Source organism: Chrysemys picta, chromosome 1 (assembly GCF_011386835.1).
Source record: "Chrysemys picta bellii isolate R12L10 chromosome 1, ASM1138683v2, whole genome shotgun sequence".
Taxonomy (NCBI): Eukaryota; Metazoa; Chordata; order Testudines; family Emydidae; genus Chrysemys; species Chrysemys picta.
Genome location: NC_088791.1, coordinates 40,732,064 through 40,754,864, shown reverse-complemented (window position 1 = coordinate 40,754,864; position 22,801 = coordinate 40,732,064). Strand labels below are relative to the sequence as shown.

The 22,801-nt window shown below is 40.7% G+C and overlaps 1 protein-coding gene across 8 annotated transcripts in view; it reads right to left on the bottom strand.

The window, feature by feature from the left end:
- GRM8 (glutamate metabotropic receptor 8) overlaps positions 1 to 22,801 on the bottom strand; it is a 490,512-nt gene that overhangs the window by 417,257 nt on the left and 50,454 nt on the right. The window lies entirely within an intron of this gene.

Genomic DNA, 22,801 nt, shown 5'->3' with positions numbered 1-22,801 from the left:
TTCCAATTTCCCCCAGTTCATGGAAAAGCTTTTTAACTAGGTTTCTGTCACAGAGTTTTTTTCTGTAGTGGAAATTTAAGAGAGTTCTTTACATTTACATCTACAGGTATTCATAAAGTATCTATTAAGAATAGAAAAATATATATATACTTTATTCCCCAAAAACTGGTATTTAATTCCATCTGAAAAGAGCTATAATAAGCGAATGTAATAGTTGCATGTTTACGCACTTAAAGTGTCAGAAACTTACAAAGTTAAAGTTGCCAATGCAGTCTTGATTCTTCCCAGATCTCTTGCCAGAGCTATGGATAGGTGAACTATACCCTGAATAAGTATATAAGTATTATGAAATAGTTTTTAATTACATTATTACATTTGTCATATACTAAAATAGAGCTTCATATATTCTTTTCTACTACCTTAGATTCGCACATTTACCATCTTTTTCATTCTTTTGTATTTACTTTATTTTTATTGCCATAATGGTACAAAGTATCTCTATTGACCTAGGTCAAATTTTCAAACCTGGTGCTCCAATGTATACATGGCCTCATTTTCAGAAGTGGAAGAGCACCCATAAATCCCACAGAAATCAATGAGAGCTGCAAGAGATGATAGGCTTTGAAAATCAAATCACTTATATTTAGGAACGTAATTATAGATTTAAGATCCTAACTTTATACCTTACAGGTTTTGAATGTGTTGGCATTAGGGTCACTAGGATACACTCTCTTTGTGCTAAGGTATGTATTTTAATAACATAGCTCTCAATTTTGCCTTGTAGATACAAACCCATTTTGCAAGAGAAGTCAACACTCTAGCTAGAGATCTGGGAGACAGATCTGTTCAGGGTGTGCGGGAGGCTTCACTCACTGCTGCATCCCTAAAAGGGCTGCAGCATATGCTGCCCTACTGGGCTGAGCAGTATTGCCGGCAAATGTTTTGAGTGGCACAAGGCTATGGTCCCATCTCTCCTTCTTAGATGGTAGCCTAGTGGTGCTAACCCTGCACAGTCCTTTCATACAGATTAGCGGAAGGAATGCATCTGTGGACAGTTCCCAGGGGGAAGGGGTGAGCTAAAAAACCAGAAGAAACATTTTTTACTCTATTCTTCTTGTCCACCCATAGAGACACTGGCCACCATCTCCCATTGAGACAGCAACCATGTATAATACAAATTCATTTCAATCAGCGGCATGGCCATCCTTAGAAGATGAGGCAATTAGCCACAAAAATAACTTACCAACAATTTGGGTGATCTTCTTATGCCACCAAGTTTTCACCATTATTCCATATTATATACCTACTATGCAGTGTGTTGTGTAAGAACAGTACACCATGTACTCTTCACATACACAATTTTAATGCAATGTATCTGACATACGTACAGTGGTAAATAGTATTACAAGCTGCTTCACATATGTATTAAGAATGTAGATTTTTTTAATGATATACTATAATATTTAAGAAATAGTATGTGATGATGTAATAAAAAACTGAATTGTAGGGCATATGTGCAAGGGAGAAGAATTAAGGCTGTGCATGCATATTCCCAACAGTTATTTTAAATGGAATTTCCTAGATTTTCTTTAAGAGGAAAATAATTACTCTGTGGTACTATTTAGCTAGCCATCACCAGAACACCCTATACCAAATATCTAATCAGGTTCACAGAAGAGAACCTTAGAAGGCCTGCAGCTTTTAAATTGCAAGACATGCAATAAATAAGTTAAGGCTTTCAAGATTTCATGGAAGCCCTCACTTCATTCACTGCACTACTTCACTAAACTTTTCATTGCTACATACACAGAATACAATATTCTCTTCCACAGGTCTTAACTCAGTCAAAATAAAGCAGGTGTTTCTGGAATACTTGAGGTCATTTCCCCTCAATCAAGGCTGTTTCCATGCTAGATTTTAACTCTCTATCTGTAGCAATTTCAGCACAAAAACTGTTCAAAAAAAGGTTACAAGAATTTTTTTTTAATAATGTGACACACACACACACACACTCTTTGACTATATTCTGCTCAAACTTTGAAACAATAATCTGCCTTTGACCAGATACTAAGGTGAGTAATCCTGTCCCCATGGAAACCAACAGAAGCTTTGCAATGATTTCCAGGGGGGTAAATCTGGAAAATCTCAAGGTGAATATTTGAGGGAAGTTACAAGAGATAGATAAAATGGAAAGTCTTGGCTAATATTCAGGTTACATGCCATCATCACTTTATTGAATTTAACCATCATATTTCTGATGTCATGTAAATTCACATTACATAGTATGAACACTTAGAAAATATAAGGTCCAAGGCAAGTTGTTCTTCGTGGGAAGACAAAAGTGAAAAGCACCAGCGAAGTTAATGGGGCTCCCTGCAGGCACAGAATTCCACCTTTATAGAACACTAGAAGGCTCAGAATAGAACATAAGAATGGCCCTACACTGGGTCAGAGCAAAGGTCTGTCTAGCCCAGTATCCTGTCCTTCAACAGTGGCCAGTGCCAGGTGCCCCAGAGGGAATGAACAGAACAGGTAATCATCAAGTGATCCATCATCTGTCGCTCATTCCCAGCTTCTGGCAAACAGAGGCTAGAGACACCATTCCTGCCCATCCTGGCTAATAGCCATTGATGGACCGATCCTCCATGAATTTAGCTCTTTCTTTTTTGAACCCTGTTATGGGTCTTGGCCTTCACAACATCCTCTAGTTCTTGTGTTATGAGAAGTAGTAAACACTTCCTTATCCACTTTCTCTACACCAGTCATGATTTTATAGACCTCAATCATATCTCCCCTTAGCTGTCTCTTTTCCAAGCTGAAAAGTCCCAGTCTTATTAATCTCTTCTCATACGGAAGCTGTTCCACAGCCTTAATAATTTTTGTTGCCCTTTTCTGAATCTTTTCTAATTCCAATATATCTTTTTTTGAGATGGAGCGACCACATCGACACACAGTATTCAAGATGTGGGTGTACCATGGATTTATATAGAGGCAATATGATATTCTCCTGTCCTATTATCTATCCCTTTCTTAATTATTCCCAGCATTCTGTTTACTTTTTTGACTGCTGCTGCACATATTGTGGATAGTTCTCTGAAAACATCCACTTAGACTCCAAGATCTCTTCCTTGAGTGGTATCAGATAATTTAGACCCCATCATTTTATATGTATAGTTGGGAGTTGGCTTTCCAATGTGCATTACTTTGCATTTCATAGAATCATAGAATATCAGGGCTGGAAGGGACCTCAAGAGGTCATCTAGTCCAACCCCCTGCTCAAAGTAGGACCAATCCCCAGACAGATTTTTGCCCCAGCTCCCTAAATGGCCCCCTCAAGGACTGACCTCACAACCCTGGGTTTAGCAAGCCAATGCTCAAACCACTGAGCTATCCTCCCCGCCTTTATCAACATTAAATTTCATCTGCCATTTTGTTGCCCAAATAGATCATCAGAAATTTGATCTTCTGACTCTGTCATAATAGACGTAATTCTGTGAATTCAGCTTTTATCTTTGTTTTATTCATTTTTACTTCTCAACACACTCCCCCATGTTCTGAGGAAACAAAAGCACTTGAGATTCTTCTCACATGCATCAAAACACAAAATTGCATCAATTCCCACATCTCATCTCACTTCTTGTTCATACGTACAGCTGGAATGAAATCTAAGAAGCCAGAAAATAAAAATAATATGTCAAAACCTACCAAGCAATCATCAGTTTTGCCTACATATCATGAATTTATTAATTCTATTCTTGTTACTCCAGACTCAGAAAGCATCTAGTGAAATATCAAATATTAAATCTTTGTCCAAATGTATAAAATTATGTTATCCCTTCGATTGACTATCCAAAGAACTGTTACGAAGTGGACTATTCCTGCTTGGTAACAGTCTACATACATTGTATAGAGTCCAAACTTATGTGCTCCTTAGGTTTTGGCTTTATTGTTAATTCAGACAATAAGCATATAATATAAGCCTCAGCTTTCTCCCCAAACTTGGCTATTCATAGGGTTTCCTTACAGGGCTTCCTCTGTCACAACATCTAGTTATATCTGCCTTGACAGTCCTCAAAATTTGTTATATCCCAATTAAGTTAATGAGTTCCACCTGCTTGCATTAGTCACCAGTTAATAATGCTCTCTTTTTATGGAGGTTTCTAGCATCTGAGCTGAGGGTGAATTCAAGAGAAGGTTAAGAGGTGAACTGATTGCTGCTTATATGCACCTAGAGGGGAACAAGATTTTTGACAGTAGAGGGCTCTTTAATCTAGCAGCCAAAGTCATGACAAGATCCAGTGGCTGGAAGATGAAGGTAGAAAAATTCAGAATAGGAGTTGCAATTTTTTAACAAGGATGATAACTAACCTTTGGAACAATCTTGTCGGTTCTTCATCACTTGAAATCAGCTAGGATTTCTTTCTAAAAGACATGCTTTAGGTCAACCAGAAGTTACAGGCTTGCTGAAGGATTTAGTAAGTAAAATTCTATGGCTTGTGTTAGTCATAAGGTCAGATTAGATGATCACAATGGTCCAGGGGTGAAAGTAACATTCAACACTTACCAGTACGGGGGCTGGTTCCGGTCCCCAAAAGGGGCGGGGCCTCGGGCGGAAGGGGTGGGTTGGGGGGGAGGGTCAGCATCCCACAGCCAGCCCATCCGCGCTGCCTGGGCCACGCCACCCAGGGCTCCAGAGGCAATTTAAAGGGCTCGGGGCTCCATCCACTGCTACAGTAGCGGCAGCCGGAGCCCCAGGCCTTTTTAAATCGCTGGCCCTGGGGCAGCTGCTCCTTTTGTCGTCGTCCCCGTCGGCGGCCAGGAGGGCACAAAAGGGGCAGCACTTTAATGTCGGCTGCGTACGGGCCAGTACCGGCAGCCACTTTTTACCGGTACGCCATATCGGCCCATACCGGCTTACTTTCACCCCTGCAATGGTCCTGCTTTAAAATCTATTAATCTGAATCAGCAGGAAGCCTTGCATTCCTATGTAGAGTCCTAGAAAATGCCATCCTACTACAGAAACCTGCATATCAATAGTAGGTCTTTTGCAGGGTTATATTTATATTTAATAATTGTATCAATATTGAGCTAGTGGACACATTTTCTACACAAAACCTCTCAAATATTCAGGCATATACCACCAGCCAGCCAATATCTGGCAGAATTCACACTTGAGTTTAAATTTTAAAAAGTAAGCAGGAGTCACCAGATTTAACTTTGGTCCTTTTCTAAGTCTTTACAATAGACCAGGGGTAGGCAACCTTTCAGAAGTGGTGTGCCGAGTCTTCATTTATTCACTCTAATTTAAGGTTTTGTGTGCCAGTAATACATTTTAACATTTTAAGAAGGTCTCTTTCTATAAGTCTATAATGTATAACTAAACTATTGTTGTAAAGTAAATAAGGTTTTAAAAATGTTTAAGAAGCTTCATTTAAAATTAAATTAAAATGCAGAGCCCCCCGGACCGGTGGCCAGGACCCGAGCAGTGCGAGTGCCCCTGCAATAGACAATACATCTTAGTCAATGTTAAACATACTAGATTCAGTGCATCAGCAGGATCTGTGCCAATGGAAGAAGCTGCAGCTGTTGCATCCTTCATTTTTGCGTTCGGTTTATAAGGGCATTTTCTTTAAGTCTTTCCGTACAAAGAAGAGCAAGTAAATTTTTATTCAGCAAGATACAAAAGTTCTAGAGAAGAGTCACAAAATGCTGCCACGTTGCATTATAGCATCAGTTACACATCAAAAGAGGCCATGTACTCCATGAAAAAAAATTGGGAACTTCTCAGCAGTGTGTGTAAGAAACTCATCCTGAATTAGCACAGCAGATCTGCTTTGCATTCCTCCAAGTAAAAATCTTCATGAACTGAATGGTGGTGTGTGCATGCACACACAGACACAGGACAGAGAGAAAGGGAACAGTGAAAACTGGGGTCCGATTCTCCATTGTGCTAAACCCCCTTTACAATACTCTGGTGGTACAAAGGCTCATAGAAGAGGATAGAATTACACAATATTAATATAATACCCAGGGAACGTTCCCTGTGTAAGTGCTCTCTTTCGCCAATGTACAACTACTGTAGCAGACCTTGACCGGCCCTGCTCCTTGCCCCTAGCACAAGGAGCATATTGGGGCAGGTCGGGGCACATTGCACTCTGCTAGTCTCTGCATCTTTAGGCTCAGATCCCTGAGGTAGGGTTACCATTCGTCCGGATTTACCCGGACATGTCCTCCTTTTGTGTGCTAAAAATAGCGTCCGGGGGGAATTTGTGAAGCACTCACAATGTCCGGGATTTCCCCCTCCCCCGGCTGGGAGGGCTGCAGGAAAGTCCCGGGCTGGACTCCGGAGCAGCTTCCTCCTTCCACCCCCCTCCCCTCCCTGCATTCTGAGCCGGCCGGCAGCTCCTCCTCCTGCAGCCCGCTCCGGCAACCCTGTGCAGGGCCAGGGACCGGGTTTTGTGTTTTGCAGGGGAGCTCAGCTATGTATCCGGCTGGCACAGAGCCCAACACCCTGTTCTGAGCAGCAGGGTAAGGAGGGGCAGGAGAAGGGACAGGGAGGTTCTGGGGGGGCTTTTGGAGGGGAGTGGAGAAAGTTTTGGGCAGTCAGGGTACAGGTAGGGGGTAGGGTCCTGGGGGGCAGTTGGGGGGGGGGTCTTAGGAAGGGGCAGTTAGGGGACAAGGAACAGGGAGTCTTAGGTAGGGGGTGGGGTTCTGGAGGGCAGTTAGGAGCAGGGGTCCCAGGAGGGGGCAGTCAGGGGACAAGGAGCGGGGGGTAGGGGGCTGGGAGTTCTGGGGGGGAGCTGTCAGGGGGCAGGAGTGGGGAGAGGGATCGGAGCAGTCAGGGGACAGGGAGCAGAGGGGTTTAGATGGGTTGGGAGTTCTGGGGGGGCTGTCAGGGGGCAGGAGTGCGGAGAGGGATCGGAGCAGTCAGGGGACAGGGAGCAGAGGGGTTTAGATGTGTTGGGAGTTCTGGGGGGGGCTGTCAGGGGGTGGGGAGTGGTTGGATGGGGCGTGGGAGTCCCAGGGGTCTGTCTGGGGGTGGGGGTGTGGATAAGGGTTGGGGCAGTCAGGGGACAAGAGGCAAGGAGGCTTAGATAGGGAGTGGAGTCCCGGGGGGCAGTTAGGGGCAGGGGTCCCAGGAGGGGGCAGTCAGGGGACAAGGAACGGGGGGAGGGTTGGGGGTTCTGGGGGGGCGGGAAGTGGGAGGGGCAGGGGCGGGGCTAGGGCGGGGCTCCTCCCGTCCTCTTTTTTGCTTGCTGAAATATGGTAACCCTACCTGAGGTTACTCTAAATGACACTGGGGGCTACACCAGCTTCCAGGAACACAGGGAACACAAACCCAGCTTTCCTAATCCCTCTGTGCTCAGCACAGATATGGATATACTGAGAATTAGGGTTCTTGCCTTCAAGAGAATTCAAGACATTTTGGCAACATATATTCCTTACATATCTGTAACAGAGTATCTAAAATGCAGTTATCTAAAATCAGTTCCGTTAAACAGCTAGAAAGGTCAATGTCACTTCAGCAGAGAATGATGAAAAACCTTATCTGCGTTTCTGCCCTTTCCCACAGCTTTTTGAAGATGGCTCCTTTTCACAAAGTCCATCTCTTCTAATCAATTTCTTTTCCTCAATAAAGCTACATTAAACAGCTATCAGATAACATTTTGCATTTGATTAACTTTCATTAGCATTCTGCTCTTAATGAAGACTATATATTTATTTTTCAGTTTTATTCCTAACAGCAGCTTTTGTTGTTCCTGTTCCGGAACAATTATTGGTCCAGTTCCATGCATCGAGGCATTCAAGCCACATACCAATGCCATCAATAGATACTATAGATGGACATCTACAGTCTTCCAAATCCTCTATAGTTAGAAATGTGTTCATTTTAATTAATTTACTCTCTTTTGGATCAAATTATGGCTGATTTTGCCCAGGTGCACTGGAGTGGGACCCATAACTTGGCTGTATGCCCTGAGTAATACAAAGGGAGATGGATTAGCTCTGCCACCAGCACTTACTAGCACATAGAAATGTGTCTTGTTGGAACACAGGCACTGCTGTGGCCCCATCCACCCTGAACATTAGGAGGCACTGGCAGGTCTGCACTGTGAAGCACAGGGTGCTATATCTCTTTAAAGGCGCACAAGAGCTAGCATTCACCATTCTGTCCACCAGCAGCACTTATTATGCAGACATAATACCTCCTCCCACCTTGCACATCCCTTAGGAATGGTAAGTGCGCCCTGCCAGAACCCATGTTGCCCACATGACCCTAATTTGACCCATAGTAAAGACACTTTGTAAGAGATGTTTAAAGAGCTCCGAAAACATTGGCACTAGAAAACAAATTTCTTGTAATTTTTTACCCCGTAAATCAACATATTAAGTATGCTACAAATAAAGCTAATAAATTACCATTCTTAATTAGGCATAACAAACAATAATTAAACAGATGACATTTTAAATTAATTTTCTCTATTGGAGAAAACATTGCTGATTTCAATACTAGCCATGTAGATATTACTTCAAAAACAATGACATTCAAAACCAGTGCAACATTCACAGATAGCGTTTCTATTTTTGTAGCATTTGAGTGTGGTTTGGGCCAGGTTTTAGCAATTACCAAACTTTCTATGAACTGCTTCTCAGTTTTGTAGTTTGTCTCCATAGTAAATAATTGCTGAACAGCTGCAGGGTCATACTAACCAGTGATAACAAGACTATACAAACATCTCAGCAAATCATATTCATATCACATAGTATTTGAGGCCTCAGAAAATCAGTAGTACTTCAAGGCCAAGTTCTGAAAATAGGACAAGAGAATCCTAAGAGAGACTATAGTAAACGCTGTAGCAGCAATGAAGCATGCAGCTGTCTGAAACTCAACACACACAGAATATATTGTTAAATTCCCTTATTTTGACTTTACTCTATCCCTTAATAAAAAGATTACCTCCCGGTGGCTGTTCCAGTAAGAGGAGAAAATACTGCTCTTTAAGGCCCCAATCCAGCAAAGCACATGTTTCACTCTGAGCACATAAGTATTCCCATTGACTTCACATGCCTAAATACCTTCCTGAATCAGGGCTTAAAAGACAGTTTAATCAGTCAGCAGAAGTGTGTAGATGCACTAGTTTCCTACTTCTAAAGACCTTGGCTTGATTCTCCATTCATACTGGTTTAAATCAGAAATGACTCTATTGAAGTTAAGGGACGTAAGCTCAGTATGAAAGGAAAATCAGAGGGAATGCACTCACTCACATGTTTTGCTTAGTAAGAATTGTCAACAAACAGTGCAATTTTTCTAGACAGTACTGAATGCTAGAAAGGAAGCAACGGAGTTTCAGACTCACTAAAAAGTGACTGACAAATTTAGAAACTCTGTAAAATGTAATTGAACATTTCACCAGCTAGCACTGGAGAAATATGAAGCCAAAAAGTGGGAACATTGATCTTATTTGTGTTCCCATGGTTGAAAGAGCCAAATATATGGTGCTATGCTCCTGCCTTGATTATATGCACAACTCCCATTAGCGGTAATGAGAATGATGCATGTGCACTGAGGGAGGAGTAATTAAATACTGCGCTCATAAAATATATGCTGTTTGGAGGGAGGGGTTCTGCTTCAGTTGAAAGAATTGATGAACTGACATGACCATTTTTGTTGCTGGTACACAGTTAAAAATCCTAAGTAGAGGAGACAAGGTGGGTGAGATAATATCTTTTATTGGACCAACTTCTGTGGGCAACAAGACAAGCTTTCAGACTTACACATGGGCTTTCCTTGCTTCAATATAAAAATAAAAACCCCTTTAACTGCACACCCCTAGTTGTCACCTACTACTCCACACTGGAGCCCATGCAGGGTGCCAAACAGCAAAAACTCATACACGATGGGGACCACATCCCGAAATAAATCTTTCCTGAGCCCCCTCTTCTTGCCTTCAAACTCTCCAAGCTCATCATCAGAAGCAAGCTCCCCCCAGACCGGGACACACCAACTCAAAGCTGCACTAGACCCTGTCAGAACGCTAGATGCAAAACCTGCAGACATATCTCCACTGCTACAATGATCAACGCCCCCCACCACACACTTTTCAAGATCCATGGGTCTTGTGGAGTACCTCCTCCAGTGTACTACATGCCCCAACAACAACTATATGGGTGAACACACACAAGAAAATGATAAAAGACTCCGAAGAAAGGCTCTTTGTAAGCTTGACACTTGTCTCTCTCTCTCCAACAGAAGTTGGTCCAATAAAAGATACCAGAGAGGCAAGGTGGGTAAGGTAATATCCTGAGACCAACATGGCTACATCACCATTGCACACAACTAGGTAGAGAAGGAAGCCAGAGCACCCCAGTGTGACATGGGGTAAATAGGCACTTTCAGGCTATAACTATTCTATGCTGCAACATTTTTCTTGCAGAAAAAGCATGACACAAATCATACAAAAACAGAATATGCTTTGAAAACATCAAAGATATTATGCCATAAATAAGTCCCCTGCTAGGGAAGAAAGCCTCAGGGGAATACAGAAAAACCCCTGAAAGAGAAAATGCTTCTAGGGAATGCCTCCCTAGACAAATCTCCTGCTAAGTAAAATGCCTCCGGCAAAACGCTCTTGGTAAAATGCTTCTGAGGGATGCCTCTCTTGACAAAACCTGTGCTAGCTCTCTGTGACCTCCCAGAGTAAGCCTTTCATCATCGCAACCAGATCCCCAACAGCCCATCACTGAACAAAGTCTTCCTAATAGTAATATACCATCTCGGTGGGACCCAACAAATCAAAAACAGACCCAGATTCTCTCTGTTTGACTACTGTAATCATTGGTGACTAGTCTGCCACTATGATTACAGCAGCCAGTCAAACAAGTGATTTCTATAGTCACACTATGGTTATTCAGCAATAACCCTAATGTGATTATGCAAATGCCTGGGCTCCGATTGGCTAATAATGGCAAATAACTATCAGAATTAAGGGATTTACATACAGTAGAGTTATTGAGAAATAATCATGCAGAGATTATGCAAATCAGACCCCTTCCGCCAATCTGGCTGCAGGGATTTGCATAAAATGACAAAAAATATACAGTTATGCATCAATAACTGTATAGTAACCTTGGGCTCTGACTGGTTGAGACACTACTATTACAGTATAAAGCTGAGTTGACTGGACAAATCCTAGTTACTCTTGTACTGAAATGCACTCTTGTTCCTATCATCTCTGCTTTCATTAGCTATCATAAGTATGCCTGTTAATGTGTGTACTGGCCTCAGAATTACAATTCATATGCCCCACAACAAACATTGTAAGTCTTCGGCAGTCCATCTTCTCTCACCACTTCCCTCCTGCCCCACTATGGCTCTTGGGGAAAAAAAAAGAGCCTAAGAGTAATTCCTTTTTTAAATTCAAATTATACATAATATCTGGGACTAGGTAAGAACACAGAGTGGAGAGGGAGTCAGAAGTTGGAGAGGGCCATGTTTATCATGGGCATGTGAGCAAGGAGTTCTCTGTACAGGGCATATGCACTCTATAGCTGTTCAGAAAATGCCATTTAGTCATTACTTAGGCAAATCAAACCTCCTCAGCCAGTCAGATTTCAGGGCGTTACTGAAATGAGAAATAAGTGGGATAGTAACAATTAATTATCCTAGAATTCCATTTAGCTAAGGAGAGTCAATTTCAGTTTAATAATATAAGCTATACCTATACATTATATTTAATAGCAGCCTCTGTATTCAAATTAGAACTGGCAGTAAAATGGAAATCTCTTCCCACAGAAACTTTCAGTTTTGCAAAAAGACCATTTTTCCAATGAAAAAATGCAACCAGCTCTCATTCAGATGCGTCTTTCTTCCACAGGTTTATATCTTTGAAAACATTATTATTTTGGTGAAGCAAGATAATCGGGGAAAAAATCAAAGTACGTTTTTAACAACTATATTTCCTGGTACAGTTACAAATAGTACTGTTCCTACGCGTGGCATTTGGATTAGGGAGTCTGATTTTCATTTGTTGCTTGCTTTATTTTTGTTGTGCAGTTTCTTTCTGTTGTGGGTGCAGGAATACAGAGGCAGAAATTATAAGCACAGAAATCTGTGCAATTAGAAATACAGCTAATGACAGTTGAAGACAATTAAAAGACCCTTAAGGAAAATTCCCCACATTGGAGACAATGAATAAAATATTTTCAGGCGTGTGTATATAAATATCTGTACATCAGGTGCTGGTATCCTTCTCTTTTTATTTTTTTTAAATTGTTAATGCAAAGGGATCATTTGTCAATCAAAATTAAATTACAGGTGTTTTCATTCTATGGTACTAGCTCATTATAGCTAACTAATTAGATAGTCAACTTAATAGCTCACAAACTAATAAGGTCTCCCCTTATCATTCTTGTAAAAAAAAAAAAAGGCAAGGGGATTAGTTCACTTCAGAAAACCTTATCCTACTGTGCACATCAAATCACAATAATCACAAGATCAAAATGAACTTATTAAAGGGTGTGCTATATAAGACAACGTATTAGACCCTAGTAGAAAACACTGTGTACTTAGTCTAATATTAGGACACCATTCCAAAAATCACTCACGGATTTTCCATTTCATTCATTTATTAAGTATAAACTTAATCTAATGCTTTATTTTCAATCCCAGCAAAAGGCTGGTTTGCAAGGACATCAAAGCTCTTTCATTCAAGCCACTGGCACAAAATTACAAGCAATGTGATTGATGCCAAAAATCACAGCAAGAATAATATTAATATCCATAGGTAGTTGAAAATTGCTGGGTATTGCAAACAGCTGTCAGTTAAGTCTGTCCATTTATCCTGGCACGTGAAAGAGACCAAACAAAAAAGGTGGTATCCTTCAGTGGAAGAAAAACGAATTTTTGTAAAGGAATAGCTAATGTAAAGGAATATGTATTAAGACTTAAAAATCAAGTACTCAAAAGTCCGTTAATGAACAGCTAAAGTTCAAAATTTAACTTTAACTCTGCTTCTGTGTGTGACTCTCTTAAAATATCAGAGGGGTAGCCATGTTAGTCTGAATCTGTAAAAAGCAACAGAGGGTCCTGTGGCACCTTTAAGACTAACAGAAGTATTGGGAGCATAAGCTTTCGTGGGTAAGAACCTCACTTCTTCAGATGCAAGACGAAGAAGTGAGGTTCTTACCCACGAAAGCTTATGCTCCCAATACTTCTGTTAGTCTCTTAAAATATGCTCTCCTTTTGCTAAAGTAACACTATATATAATGTAATACAACATTAACTTATGGTACGTACAGTCTTCAGTACTTGCTTGGACCCACATTTTCAAATTTGTGTGCACAAAACTAGGCATCTAAATACATACTAAGGAACCTATATAAAAGCGCCCTGCTTTGCAGAAATGTTGAACACCCGCAGCTACTATGAGCTAGGAGTGCAGAGCACTTCAGGAAATTAGACAGGTTTTATTTAGGTACCTATATGTGTATTTAGGCTTCTAATGGTGACATTTTTTTATTTTGATTTTATGTCAGAGACAGTGCAATCTGCAGAACAAGCCAGATTTCAAGAATCAGTATTTTCAAAAGGTAAGAATGTTTGCAGTTGAATGGTCCAGAGACTAAGGCCCTCCTGAGTTTGATTCTCAACTATAAGAAAATGATCTCTGTTTTGTGACAAACTTCTATTTGTGAGGTGTCAGATTAAGCTTGGTCCAAAGAAGGGATTCTCAGGTTTGATATAATCCAGAGTTTGAGACAGGCTAGAGTTTAAGTTATTCACAATAGTTTTGAATCAATTTTAAAAGGATTATGAAAAAAATTTCAAATTGGTAACTTTAATTTCCGTAATTTAAATTATTCCTAATTTAAAAACTGAACCAATTTTCTTCAAACTTAGTTTTTGTATTGCCCTGTGGTGACATTAACAGAGGATAAATGCAGGGATCGGGGGCACAGAAGCCAGCTCTGTCCTTCCTGGGGACTGCCCCATGCCTGGGGAATCCGCATTAGGATACTTGCAGCCAGGGTCCCACTCCTTTTACACTACTTGAGTGGTGTAAAGTCTAGTCCCTCATTTGGAAAACCTCACTCAGTAAATTGCACAAAATTCACTCTCTCTCTCAAGGATGAAGGAATGAACCAAACTTGCCAACATTTCAACCTGTGGCACCAAAGAGGCTAAATATTTCAAACCTGGTGCCAACCCATTATTTTTCAAAACAGAACACTCCACTCAAATAGATTCAAAGATTCTAAGGCCAGAAGAGATCATTGTGATCATCTAGTCTGACCTCCTCTATAGCACAGGCTATAGAACCTCCCAAAAATAATTCCTAGAGCATTATTTTAGCCATACATCCAATCTTGATTTAGAAATGCCAGTGATGGAGAATCACTGGAGAATTGACCACAACCCTGGGTTAATAACTCTCACTCTTAAAAATTAACACCTTATTTCCAGTCTGAATTTGTCTAGTTTCAGCTTCCAGCTGTTATACCTTTCTATGTTATGTAGGAAGAGAGCAATATCAAATAGTTGTTCCCCATGTAGGTACTTATAAACTGTGATTGGCATATTTTAAACCTTCTCTTTGCTAAAATAAACAGATTGAGTTCCTTGAGTCTATCTCTATAAGGCATGTTTACTAATCCTTTAATCATTCTCGTGGCTCTTCTCAGAATCCTCTCCAATTTATTAAAATCCTTCTTGAACTGTAAACACCAAAACTGGATACAGTATTCCAGTAGCAGTCACACCAGTGCCAAATATAGAGGTAAAATAACTTCTCTTAGTCTACTCAAGTTTCCCCTGTTTATGCATCCAAAGATCACATTAACCCTTTTTGGCCTTACATTGCACTAGGAACTTATGTTCAACTGATTATCCCCCATGACCCAAAAATCTTTTTCAGAGTCAGGCTTATCTTAGGCCCAGCTGTAGTAGTGTGTGTATATATATGACGTCCAGTCTGTTCTACTGTAGCAGCACACCATAAGTGAAACACATTAACCTTGAACCCATACACAAGGAAATAAGGGACATGTGATTGAGTCTTGCTTTCTGGCCACTGCTCCCTCAGGTGTCTCAGCAACTGCTGCTGTTTCATAGTGACACTTATTTCAAATACAGAGTAGAAGTAGATTCTCAGGCAGGCTGGGGCTGATGGCCAGCCACTTTGGGTAGCATGGAATGCTGGGTATCTGCCCTTGAGCCCAATCCCAAATACATTGTCTTTTCAGTCTGTGTAGGTTATAGTAGTTTGGGAGCACATTGGGTTGGCATAAGGACTGATTTAGTATTGAGCACCCCAGTATGGACTATGGAATTGGGTTTGCTCCATACAACAAAAATGAGTACACCCCTAGAATGGTGAAAATGGCCTGCCCCAAAGGGCATCAGTATATGTATTTAATTTAAGACAAATGGGACCCGATTTTCATGGATACTGAGCACTTACCACTTCAGTGGGAGTTGTGTGCACTCAGTACCTCTGAAAAATCATGCTGGGATGTATAACCAGATAGGATAAAGCCATGGGTCAGAAATGTTTTTTGAGTCTGTTTTTCTTTTATCTGGGTTTCATCTAAAAATACTTTAAAATATCTCAGAAGGTTACAGATCTGCTGACCATAGTTATTCACTGCTATCTCTAGGAGCTCATTTGTGAGATACTTTTCTGTGGCAGCTTGTCTCCTAAATCTTGATGCTAGCATGAGATTTGTTTACAAGACAAATCATATCTTTGTTTTGTTTTTTCTTGTATAACTCCTATTGCAGTCCTGATAAAATTTCAACTGAAACATAATAGCGCCTTAAACTCAAGTTAGAAAAATAAGGTAATGCGTCATCTGGTCCATTACACTGATCATTCCAACCACTGAAACTTAGTACACATTCATTCAGACATCACATATGAAAATCGTTTTAATAGGTGCTCTATTAGTAAATTAATTATACGCAAATTGTAACACCTTCCTCTTAACTTCATGATAAAGTAAAATCCATTACATTATCTTTTTCATAAGCTGTAGGTCTCCCACATCACAGGGGAGTGCACTATCCACTGGACTCTAGGGTATTCCACTCCATATCAGCATTTTGGGAACCGTGCCTAAGGCTTCTTGTATATTCTAGCTATATAGGGAGTGTTTTCTAGTCCTTATATGTTTTATTAAAAAGTTGCATTTTCCTTTTCCTCCAAATGTTTTCATGTAAATTTGACTGCTGCTGAGACTGCCAACAGGGTGTCAGTTGTGGGCACTGCTTTGTGATGTGGACATCTGTCCCCTGAAAATTGGACCGAAATCACCAAACTCATTTCATATATGCCACCAAATAGCCTAAGGCTAAGAACTTTCATTCACTACTGAAATGAGCTGAATTTGACTTTAGAGGTGAAAGTGTCTGTGTCCCATTACAAAGCCCTAAAACATCCAGGGGATTTTATTAACATTTTCTTATAACTCTCAGTCAATGTCTACGAATTCCTAGGACAATATGGACACCCTCTGGTGGCAAAATAGTACCTTTAAATTCTTGTGGATTTTAACTGTAACCAGTTAGTCTAGCAGAGTGGTTTTCAGCCTTTTTTCTTTTGTGGACCCATAAAAATTTTTGAATGGAGGTGCAGACTCCTTTGGAAATCTTAGACTAGTCTGTGAATCCCCAGGGGTCTGCGGATCACAGGTTGAAAACCACTGGTCTAGCAGCTATAGGGCCAGATTCTGCTCTGTTACATCAGTATAAATGTAGAGTAACAATATTGACATCAGAGTTGTTATTCTGGATTAACAGCTGGTGTAAATGATAGAAGAATCTCTTATATTTCAAAGGTATTGGCCCTAATACTGCCCTCAATACATGTGTGCACCTCTCATTTAGTACAATATAGGGGTGGCACCCATGTGACGGAGGCAGATTTAGGGCTCCACAGTTCAAATCCAGCTGGAATGTGTATGACACACACACACACACACACACACACAATAAAAACCTGCAACCTATCTCCTCTCAATGTCAAGTGCAAAGTATATTTTCACTACTTAATTATCTCTATCAAAAATACTCTTCATTTAAAAGAAGCAATATTTGTTGATATTAATCCTTAGAATGTTGATATTTTCCAAAGGGGAAAAAAACAAATGATTGATTAGGAATATGTGTATGTATAGAACAGCCAGATTGTGAATGGCTCTTCTACAGGGGATGGTCACGCAAATAATATCCTCACCTCCCTCCATATTCCATGGACAAGGGCCAATCACATTAGCTGTCCCTATGATGTAACACACTGCTCAGCCCTTCCTGCCCCCAGAAAGCAAATTGCTTGAAATGGGGCCAGGAGTATGGCATGCTGAGTTCTACTGTGAGGAACAATCTATGCCATCCCACGTGCCAGGTGAGTGCCTTCACCACCACTTTGTAGTAATACTTAGATATCCATTGGTCCAGATAAAGAGAGTGAGAATGGCTATAGTTTGGGGTCTAGGGCACTCCCCAATGAAAGGTAACACCCAGGATCTAGTCCCTGCTCCAATTAATAGTTAATTATTAATACAAAGTGGAACAGCTTCCACAGGAGGGATTGAGAGAGACTCATTCCTCATCACCCAGTGGTTAGAGCATTCACCACCTGAGCAGAGATTCAAATGTAGGTCTCCCACATCCCCGGTGAGTGCATTGCCCACTATACACTGCCATATCAGCATTTTGTGAATGGTGCCTAAGTCTCCTTGTGAATCTAACCTGGAAAATCTAAACGTTTAATTTGACCTGAAATGTCAATTTTTTTGGTTCACTGTCAGTTCAAAAAAAACTGAGCAGCTCCAGGAAAGACTGTGCCTCCTGAGGTACATGGTGTCCTCGTGCTTCCCTATGGGTGGTGTGGTTATGCAGTGTCCTGTACACCGGCCTTTGTGCAAATTGCACACTCTAATCCTCTATGTCTACGGCAATCTGCTGTGGAAAAGAAGTATTGGCCTTTCCATAGGGGCCTTTCCATGGAGGCTGGGGTTGGAGCCAGCCCCACTCTTTGGTTCCCCACCACCACCTCCTCCCATCCAACACACTGGACAATGGAACTTGCCCTTAATCGGGAGAGAGGCGGGGAAGCAGACACTGCACTCCTGGAAATGGCAGCTATTGCCCATCATGTGTTCCCTGGAGTTCATAGAGGCAGGCATGGGGTTTGATCAAAAGCCAGCTGAAGTCTTTGGAAGTCTTTCCAGTGGGATTTGGATCAGGTCCATTGTGTCTAAATCAGATACAGAACCTCTAGAAGCTCCTGCTGGGTCAGTGGTACTCTGTACTTCCACATTACAGGGTTGTGTTTGAGGAGTCAACTAAACCCTAACTCTATGAACTCTATAGCCAGCGTTTATTTTTGTCAGTATAAATATATTAATTTTATTCATGGACCTAAACGGGCTTTGCCTGGAGGCTGATTTTAGCCATATGACTGACATTTTTGATGTTGTCATTTCATTGCATTCTCTTACCTTTTCTCCATCATTGCAATTACAGATCCTTGCTATTATTTTAACCAAATAATAGAAATGACAGTTAAACGAAAACATTTTGTAAGTAAAAAAGAAATTCAGTTCAGAGAAACAACAATTCAGACATAGAAAAATGGGCTGATCTAGAAAAGCACCTGTGTTAGAACAGGGTTAGTTATTTCAAACGTCAAATTAAATAAGAGACAATTAGGGCTAAGGAGGTCTTTTCTCATCTATTCCAAGCTACCAACTGCAGTGGTTAAAATAGATTGAAATAGGATCTCCCTCTTCCAAGAGAAAGTAAATGTCTATCCTCCAAGCTTAGTGCTTATTCTCAAAAGTAGCCTAATCACTCAGTGAGAATGCTCTTTTGAGTAAGATTTGCAGGAATGGTTTGTATGTTAATCCCTATTGTTATTTTTAATTTTTTCCATTTAAACAGGTAACCTTTTTTAACATGGCTGCTTTTGTCACTATATGAATGAACCACTTGTTTTTTATTCAACTTGGGTCCAAGATTCTCAGCTGGTGTAAATCAGCAACTAAATACATCAATTTGTACCAGATGGAGATCTGACTCATGGATTTTTGTGCATGAAAAATATTTTAAATCAGAGTTGTGTCTCTCTAGATGCAATTACTTTTTAAAAGAGCCAAGAATAGTCTAGGAGTAAACACAGAATGACAAAGTGAGAGTAGGTAAATTTTGTGAACTTTCAGTGTCTATAACAAATGAATGATCTTGCATTCAACTGGGCATTGGATAAAATATTATAATTGTCATCTGTCAGTGCCATTCATTACATTAGAGGAGGAGAACTTTATTTCACTTTGAAATGCAGTTTTTAATATCTTACCACTGCATGACTAAGATTATTTTCTTGTCATTCCAGCAAAAAAAAGATATACATTAACTATGCCTGCAAATCATTGAATACTGTACAGCAGATTGAAAGAGTGAGCTGTGACAATAAGAATAAACATTCATGTATGTAATTCAGTCTTGTACTCTAGGAATTAAACCCTGCCATCCTGAAGCTACTGGTCTGTTACTCAGAGCGGAAGCCCTGAACTAATACAAATGGAATATATAGATTGATAAGCTAAATAAAATAGTAGACAAAAATTACAAATCATTTTTGTTGCTAAAAACTGGTTCCCAGATGATTTAACAGTTCAATACTAGTTACTTCAAATGGTTCTCTCTTTATTCTGGAGCATAAGAGATGATTCCACAGCCAGGGCATAGCCAGTTATGAAACTTGGATATTTTAGAATACTTTCTTGAGATCAACCCAAAGACAGAGGCAAATTTTCCATTGACTTCAGTGGAACCAGGATTGGACCCATGGAATCATTGAACATTGAGAACTTTGAATCTGCTGAATTCAACAGCATTTGCTGCTTTTTGATGCAGTCATTTCTTGAATCTTATAGAAACTTGTTATCCTAGTCTATGTATGCAAAAACAGAAGACTTCTGTATTTATTCACAAGTAGTTTTGTTTCACTTGATACTAATAAACCCTCATCCTTTGTTTAGAAATGTTCTTTATTTTTATATTTCCCAATAGAAATAGAAGTCCCCATTTTAGTTTCAATATATCCTTTACAGAAAAAAGTATAATAATTCTGTATTTAATTAAAAAAAATAAAGTAAATCCTGAAGTCCTTACTTAGGGCCAGATTCAGATACCCTAGTTACACTAAGTAGAAGCTTACTCCACAAGCAGTTCCACTGACATCAACGAGACTACACATGATGTAAGGTACTACTCATTGGGAGTAAGAATATCACAATGAGGCCCTTAGTATTTGTTCAGTTCCTATTCAGGCAAAACTCCAGTGGGTAAAAAAATTGAGTAAGGACTTTAGGATTTGGCCCAATTAATGGGATTTTTTGAAATGTCTATATTAATATTAATGTTTCTCAAAATGTCCAAACAAATGTCTTTACTGAGGGCTGATGCAGATTTTAAATCAGTATTTTTCCCCCCTAATGAATCATTTTCCCTAAAACTCAGAAAAAGGGGGAGTGGCAGATACAAATTCAAAGAACCACTTAAGGCTTTATTTTTCCTGACAGAGCAGAGATGACATTTTTCATTAAATATAGCAGCCATACACAGAGGTCACGTTTGGGAGACTCTCTTTCTGAAGGATATATGGACACAGTCACCTTCAAATACTTGCTACATCCCCATGAATACCTGTAAAAGCCTTCCTCATTTCTGGCCTGATCCAAAGCATGTTCAAGTCTTTGCAAAGACTCAAACTGACTTCACTGTGCTTTGTACCAGACCCTTGGATGAGTAGGTTTGTAGTAGTAATAAATATATTATGGTAGCCCTGTCCTAAGCTCCAATCAGAGTCAGGGCCCCATTGTGCTTGGTACTGTACAAACACAGAAAAAAGCCGATTTCTGCCCTGAAAAGCTTACAGCCTCCTGTGGAATCTCAAAGTTTTAGTCTGGGAGTTTCCTTCGAAATTATTGCTGGAATTATCTAGCCTAACCTGCTGTGAATACCAATGCATCCTTCTTTAAAAGTGATACGATGATGGTGCTACAGAGGACTTGAAGTACACCATTCAGTGTCCAAACACACTAAAGCCCCCAATCCTGTCCTCCTGCCTCAGGCCAATCTCCCATTGAAATGAAATTTTACCTGAATAACAAGGGCAACGTTAGGCCTTTAAGCAAGGGCCCAGTGCATTATTGTAGCTGAGACTCCAGCTCGGATCTGTGTGGACCATAACAGGTGGCACTCACAGATGACACAGTGACAGCCCTCTGGCTGAATCATTAAGAGTTATGCTAAATTGGTAGTTGCTCTTTGCATATCGTACAACAGTTTAGCAGGTACATAACACTGATACTGCAGTTTGGATGGGTTTTCTTAGATACCCTTTATTGTGAACAGATATTTAAGTTACTCCCGAATGTAATCTGTTCTTTTTAAAGTATTGTTCAAAATGTCACACAAGGAGTTCCCTGGGAGACTGTTTCTTAGACAACAGACTATGAGTTTAGCCAATCCAAGCAATCCAGACTCTTTTAGCTACACAAATTTGCAAGTGTCTCTGCAGCAGCAGTTCTGAGGTTTAAAGTGCATTTCATATTATGGGACATCTGGATGCACTGGCTACATCTGATGTCATTGAAGGAACACAGTTCTCAGAAGTACTTGCTCAGGACATGCAGGTAAATGAAAGTCAGACACTGCAGCAGGCCACAACTTTACTAACTTAACATTGGGCAGAGGCGGTATATGCACACCCATCTCACTTACTAGGCATTTCACTGGTTCCAGCGCAGGTTTACAGGGCCCCTTCCATATAATCAATATCTCACAGTAGACCCTCCTCGGCCTACTGCCCCAGGACTCAGCTCACTTCTGAGTCCTCTAGCCTTGCCCCCCACACCAGGTAAATAGAGAGTACCGAGGGAGATCCCAGTATGCAAAGACTTCAGGATTCCCCTTATGTGCACAAGGTACACCAATAAAAATCCCAGGTCTCATTTATCTCTACAAGCTGATCCTTTTAGCCTTTACCTGCATTCAACACTGGCCACAAGTTGTGACAAACTAAACATTCCCATATGTTCTCATATTAGGCTTCTAAATCCTATTCTTCTTTACACCAATGCTGTGATGAAGGCACAAAAACCCAGCAGACTTCAGCCAATTTGACCCAGTGGGAAAAAAATTCCTTCCTGATCTTGCAAAGCCAATGATCTGTCAGGCCCACAGCATCTGGAAGCTCATTGCCTATAGCTACAGGGAGGGAGGACAGGACAGCTAAAAAGGCAAACAACTGAAGCAGCACAAGGAAAGATTTAAATTATTGGTGGGGGAAATAGGAGAGTGGGAGCCAATCAGTTACCATCCTTCTCCCTTGGCTGGCCAATGGAATGCACTGATATTTGAGTGGGAGGGTGACTTCTGCAAGTGCTATTCTACTTCCCCATCCTCTCCCTCCTGGGAGCAGCACATCTCCTTTCTTGGCCCAACCCACCACAATCCCCTCACCCAATGTGGCAGAGGGAAGGCATTTTTCAAGTACCAACTCTTCTCCCTCACACATGCTTCCTTTCCAGGGACAATACAGTCTCCCTGCAGTCTGACCAAATGCCCCCACTCCTGAATTAGGGGAAGGGAGTACTGTTATGTCATTTAGCATAAAAAAGGTCAAATGAGGTGCATGCTTTAGAGCATCCACAGCTGGTGTTGCCACTCTCTAAGTTGAAGTTTTCCTATGCCTTCAGTTACAACCACTGAGCAATGCAATACTTTATATCT